A 6,969-nucleotide genomic window follows, 5' to 3' on the forward strand; every position below is an offset into this window, starting at 1 on the left:
TCTATCATTTAATCTAAGTGGTGCTCTATAAGTATTATTACACAATAACAAATATTTATGTAAGATTCACAGAAGAGGATAATAGATCTGCTTTTTGGCTTTTTCTGGTTTAGAGCTCTTAGTATTTCCAAATTTGGAACTGACAACATTTGGGTGTCTAGGGGCATTTTGCACTTTTATTTTTCTATCTGTAATCAACCTGTTACCCAACCCTTACATATAAATATTTTATTATTATGTAGAAACATTATTTCTTAAATGTAAAATGTAAAGACATTTAAACATCTCAATTAACAAGATATTATTTATATTGTAATGGGATAAGGACTGGTACACCCACCTAAAAAGCAATTTATCTTCTTTACTTACCAGTTTGGATTTACTAAAATGACTAGCTAAATTAACCAAAAAGAGGCCAGGATTCAAAAACAGAAGGGAAAGCCTCAAAGTGTCTTTTTACGCATATGAAACATTATACCAGAATTTTGAAAAATACATCTAGTTCTATCTGAATAAATGTGCAGCATTGTGCCTTACTGAACAAAATTAGAATGGTTCAAGGATACAATTTAGACTTAGTGTCAAACCAATTTATTTGTTTAAGGTGGATTCCTGCTGTTGTCCCTAAATATCAAATGACCATTATGTACTACATGAGAACCCTGATTTCCTGAAGTGTCATTAGAACATGAAACTGGCTGCTTACTGTGTGCATCTATGAACAACCTTGGACAAAAACAATGAATGTGGGCAATAGTAAAAGATCTTCACACTCAAAGGGGGACCAGGCTTTAGATGCAGAGGAGAAAACACCTGATGAGAAATGTTAGATGTATGTTTACACACATGCAATGTCAGTTACCACCAAGTACAATTGTGATGAACTACTCAAAAACATTTCAAGAAGAGATACATATGTTTGAGAAGTACATAAAAGAATCACCCAAAAGGTAGTATCAGATAGCAGACAGGCCAAAATGAAGTAGCAAAGATTAGACAAGCTCTCAGTCGATGACACTGACCACTGTCTGACAGTGGTCATTTTCTCCCTTCATAAAAATAAAAATCTGTAGATAAAAACTTCAGAATGTTCCTTATTTATTCCCCCTTTTTTTATAAAAACATGTGAAAACAAACATGTCATCAACAGCGTAACTTGGACTGATCTTCTTGTGGAGCAGATAGATGAATGGACTATATTAATTCCTTCCTGTCCTAGTTTTCCGTTTTCTTAAGATGTGGCAATTTTAGTGAAGTTTAAATTTTTAGGGCATATACTGTACCTTACAGAAGCAGTGAGGAAAATGGAATGTTGACTGAAAGACCAGAATTAGGACACCAGGTAACCAAACATTAGATCAGATAGAACTATGTGTCTACTGTACTACAGCTAGTCTTGTGACGGTTAGAATTCAGTAAATTAGACTCACCATTCAAAAGGACAGTTCAGGGACTTTGCCTGTCTCCTCCGTCCCCATTACTCCAGTTAATATTTTGCAATCCATCTCTCCCAGTACTGTAGGTTTCTCAGGTCACAGTCACATGAGTTTCTTCTGCTGCTGCTGCCACCTACCAGTTTTAATATTCTGTTGCAGCAGAAGGGCATATAGAAGAAGTTCTTGTTCAGCACTTACATAATCACCATCCTTTGTCTAAGATGTCATGGTTTTATTCAAGTTCTACAATGTTTCCCTATACACCAGGCAAAGCACTGGGAACAATCAACATGAACAAGGAACAACCAATAAGGCTTTGAAAGCCATTCCATAAGCAGGAAGGAGCATAATCTGCAAAAACATTTTTCAAGCAATATTAAAGATTAACTTCTGTAGAATGCAGTAAATTTTGATTAACTCTCCCCAGTTAAAGATCATTTGCAGACACTACAAAGAACTAGTACTGTCCTTCTTTCAAGAAAATCTTCAAGTAATACTTTGGAAGTAAGACTGGAGATATTAAACTATGAGACAATGTGAATTTCTTCAACAAATTTGAGGAAAATGAATTCTTTTTTAGACGTTACTATAAACCCACAAAGCTCTCCCCCAGAAAGACACCCAACCACATGCCTGAGAAGTGTTACACCCATGTCCTATAGCAGCTGATGTACAAAAATATTACACAAATAAAGGAATAGGCCTGCCCAGTGCTGAGACGCAAGAAGCGGGTGTGTCTGAAAGGAAAAAGCATTAGAAACATAAGTATAACAGGTCTGTAAAATTATCTTAAAAGTAAAATTAAAGAAACAAATTATACACTCAATTATACCAGTGAAATTGGATATCACATAGAGATTCCAGGTTTATCTCAGCATAGCTGAGAGCAAAATTTGGCTCCAAAATGATTCCCTCCCACTGTAATCTGAAGCTGCAATTTATGGTAGTGCTGACAAATTTGCTGCGTTCCAGGAAAACATAAACTGAGAAAAGTTCAGTATTTAATGATAATATAGAGGAGTTATTTAAAGTACACAGAAAAAAAGATTGAAACAAAAGCTAATTCTTTACAGATGTATGAGAAATAAAATATGGCATCAGGAAACGTGGAAGCCTGTCTGAAGGTTAGTATTCTTCTACTTCGAATGGTATTCCAATTGTCTGATATTTACCACTGTATATGAAATACAGATTCTACTCTTCGCACAAAATAAAACCGTAAGTTCTCATCAACTCTGAAGTGGTTTGAGGCTAAGGGAGAGAGTTTACAGAGAAGGATAACATTTACAGGTATTTAGACCTATTAGTGAGGGCAACATAAACTGCATCCCCCATCCTTTGCTAACAAATAATCAGACCCACAACTAGTTGTTTTTTCTTTCCTCTAGAACACACATTCTCCAATCTGTCCTCTTCATAGGATCCAGCTCTACTGAATTTTAGTAAATTTAATTTAATTTCCTAGGTACTCGTTTTTATGTACCTCTCAGCTCCCAATTGATGCAGTTAAATGTTATGCTCACTTTGCAACTGGAAAGCATCATATCTTTCAATAACCTAAGCTAAAATAGTACACTTAAAAGCAAACTACCTAAAAGCGATAAAGTGGTAGAATTAATGTATTACAAAATTCTCTCATATATCTAACATGAGAGGACTTTTAACCTGCCCTAATTTTTGTCTCATCTGAGTAAAGCAAAGGACAGTGACAGATTTCTTAAAGGTCAGCGATATAAGGAGGGGTTATAAAGAAAAGTAGGATGTAATCTAAATATCACTGTTAAAGAAATCATTCAGAAAGTTTCACCAAAATGAACCAACTGGGAAAACAGGAAGAAAGGAAGGCAAACAAGTTAGCAAATTTATGAAGGTTACATAAGAGCAGAAAAGAGTCAATTTACCTGACAACAGGTCGGTTTTAGATGTCACCAAACTGCTGCGTTTACCATTCTACCCGCTTGCATTACTGGGGGGAAAAGTTTAGGAAGAAACATTCTCAAGGACTTTTCATAAGTTCTCATTCTCGCCATCGGAAAGGGGAGAAGGGAAGGTTTTCTCTGGATTGTTTGACTTTTTTGGCTCCTGAAAAGTTTTGCAAAGAACAGTAAGAAAGTGCGAACTGTTAGAACACATTTCTGTTAAAAAAAAAAAAGGGAGGGGGGAGGGGGAATAAGTCAAATAAGTCATACAGAAAAGAGCAACAACAAAACCCACCCAAAATTCGTGCATCAAATTTCTGTCATCAGTTTAAACAAATAAACAAAACAAAAACTTTTTAACTCAAAGTGCAAACATGAGAGGCTTGGAGACTTCCAACAGCAACACCCACCACCAGAATGCTCCGAAAGTCTCCCTCAAAGATTAAGACTTAAAGAAAAAAAAAAATGAAAAGCCAGCAAACACCTGGTTATAAATCCTGCTGTGTTCAGTTTAAAACAACTCCTAGAACAGTGAAAAAATTAAAAATTAAAAAAGACAGTAGCAACAGAGGTTACCTGTCCGAGCACCTACAATTCCATAGAGAGAACAGGAGTGGGTCGTATGTCTCACACCAGCCATAAAGCCCATAAACCTTCTCAAAAAGAGTGAGCCATGAGAAAGATACTGTACATGGGATTTGTTTCCACAGAGTCTCTCTAATCCTTTAGGGTCCCTTACACATTTAACTGACAAATTTCCACAACAAGGGGGAGAAAAGATTTAGCAAATGTCACATGTTGGATTTTGAAGTCCAGTATAACATCTTAATATCCTTTGCATTTGACAAACACCGACGTTCCAGAGGTTATGTCCTGAGTAAGTATCACACATGGAAGATAGCCCACGAAGTGGAAGAAAATGCTCCAAGAGTGACCGTTAGCAGAACAAAAAGGTCATCAGTCCACACAGGCATCAAGCATTAACCTTCTGTTGCATCATGGGTGACATGGTATAACATTCCATAAAACGATTTTATAAAACACATTAAAGCATTAAATACAAAGCTTAACATACAATCCATATATTGACACAGCAAGACATCAATTATAAGCATATTAAATTTAACAGAAGAAAATCTGCACAGTTACAAAAAAAGAAACAAAAAACAATTTTATCAGATGTAGTTTAAGAAACTTATTGTTGCAAATGAGTTTCTAACTGGCTCTTTCAAACATTAAAAAATACAAAAATAATTGTATCACCATCAGATGTATTAATGCTATTATAATCCAGCACTACAATGACCATTTTTTCACCATAAGCTTCCAAACTCAAGTAAAGAGGTAGTGTTAGTGCAACTGCATGAAAGTTTAGAATGTGTTTTTCAGTGTATGTAACTGAAGGAAATACAGCATATAAAGCTGATGTCTGTAAAGTTCACCTTAAATGGGAAATGCTGCCTGGTTACAACAGACTAGATTTGGGTGTTGTTGTTTTTTTTTTGCTTTAAGTGAAAACAAAAAGCTCCCTCCACACCCCACCCCATTCTATACATTTCACTATCTCAAAAGCAATGGATAAATAGTGAGTAAATATATCAGACAAGTGTGCCTATTCATACCAATGAGTCTTCAAGCAAGGTTTCCATATGCAGTATCACTAACTTACGCACAAACAAACGTATGTGATGTTTCAAATACTGTCTTCTTCCCTGACCGCTATGCAAAGACTTATCTCCAAACTTGCTGGGGAAGCACCAACCACAGAGGAGCACCTCATGACAAGGCAAACAAACTGTAAGTCTCTCAATCCACTGCTTGTCTTTCAAAAAATCTCATGTTTACTTCACAAATTTTATTACTTTAAGATGTTACCTAGACATTCTGAAAGGGTGATGAGAAATGTAAAGTTCCTGTGTATCACAGCATTTCTCCACAAAACAGAATGAAGCCTCAAAAAACAGTCCAGAATATTCAATTACCTGCTCTTTACTCTAAAAGCTATCTCCTGTGATAGGAATACAGAGGTCCTATTGTACCAACAAGCATATGCTTACTTCCTGCTGTTATCCTACATGTGCTCAATGTGTGTGACAGCTGAAAAGGGAAGGGTCGACCCTATCAGCCCCTCAAGAAGTGCAGGCACCTACCACTAATAAGAAAAAGGAAAAGAAAAAAAAAAGGGGGGGGGGGGGGGGCGCGGGGGGGAGGAAGGGAGAAAAAAACCCAAAGAACTAACACCCAAATTCCCCTTACACACCAGGCGATAAGAGCCTCTGAAGAGACTGCTCAATGACTAGAAAATTAGTTTTCTTTTGTGTTCTGTGTTTCTGCAACTCTTCACAAAAGTTGAAGACCTTTATATTCTTCAAGTATAACCTGTGCACTTGAAGGCTCAGAAGATTTGAAAATACCTTGACTGCTGAAGCTCCTTTTGTTGCTGGACCAGCTGGTCCACTTCTCTTGCTTAACACCAATAGTCAACCTTTCACTTGATTTTAATAGTAATATTTAATTCTACAAAAAAAAGCCATTTTATTACATTCCTTTTAAAATAAAATAATAATTAAAAAAAAAAAAAAAAACTGTACAAAGAAGCATGATCAAACTTCCAGGAAAGCAGGTTAATACTGTTTATTGCCTCTTGAAGACTCTCTGCATAATGTCCGTGAGTTGTGTCTAAGGTCCAAAGTGAAGATAAAACAGCAGAGCAGCAGAGAGGTGAGGAGGGGCCACAGAGGTGGGCAGTGCAGAGCCTCAGAGGGTACATGAGACATGCTCCATTAAGTATCCAGAAAACAGCAGCATTGCACACACACAACCCCCCTCCAAACAAACCCTATTTTCACAAGATTGTTTTTCAGTTGTAAACATTTTACCTTTTGTTTTTAAAAAAGAGGCTTATGTTTATATATATATATATATATATTTCTATCTTATATATATATATATATATACACACACATACATACACACATATATATAGCTCCAGGGCTTTATGAACCCAGAAAATGGGAAAGGAATGAGAACAGAGGGAGGAGGAGGAGGAAAAGGAGGGGGAAGATAGGGACTGAAAAATGGACTCAGTATATCTGTTTTGGTTATCTGTTTTCCAAAACAGCTCAAGGGTAATGAGAAAATGCACAGCCAGAAGGACTAAGAAAAATCAGGCAGCCTAGAAAAAGTATAGGATCTAAAAAGCCAAAACCCAAAAGGAAATGAAGCAAAGCAAATGTGCATATACAAACACACAAGTGTGTGCACTCACACCACGTACACATAAGGGTCCACGATCAATTTGTTAATTGTATATGGACCTAGATTACATATTTTTTTATTTTTTTTTTTTAATCTGGCTGAGCTCTTTTTTTTTTTTCCTTTCCGTTTTTCTTTTTTTTTAATTTAATTTGCTGCATGTTTCCCAAAACTAAGAATTTAGTATTTCTCCCCAGTTATGCTCTTTGGATTTCTGACATCAGCTTTTGAGTATTTTCAATGGGGAAAAAGTAAACCTTGCAAGTATTGTATGAACTGCAGCTTTGTTCTAAAGTACCTCTAGAATTCTAATCACTTTTAACCAACTTTTCACTCCTCCACACTTACCACATTTCTGG

Source organism: Oxyura jamaicensis, chromosome 1 (assembly GCF_011077185.1).
Source record: "Oxyura jamaicensis isolate SHBP4307 breed ruddy duck chromosome 1, BPBGC_Ojam_1.0, whole genome shotgun sequence".
In the NCBI taxonomy this organism is placed as follows: Eukaryota; Metazoa; Chordata; class Aves; order Anseriformes; family Anatidae; genus Oxyura; species Oxyura jamaicensis.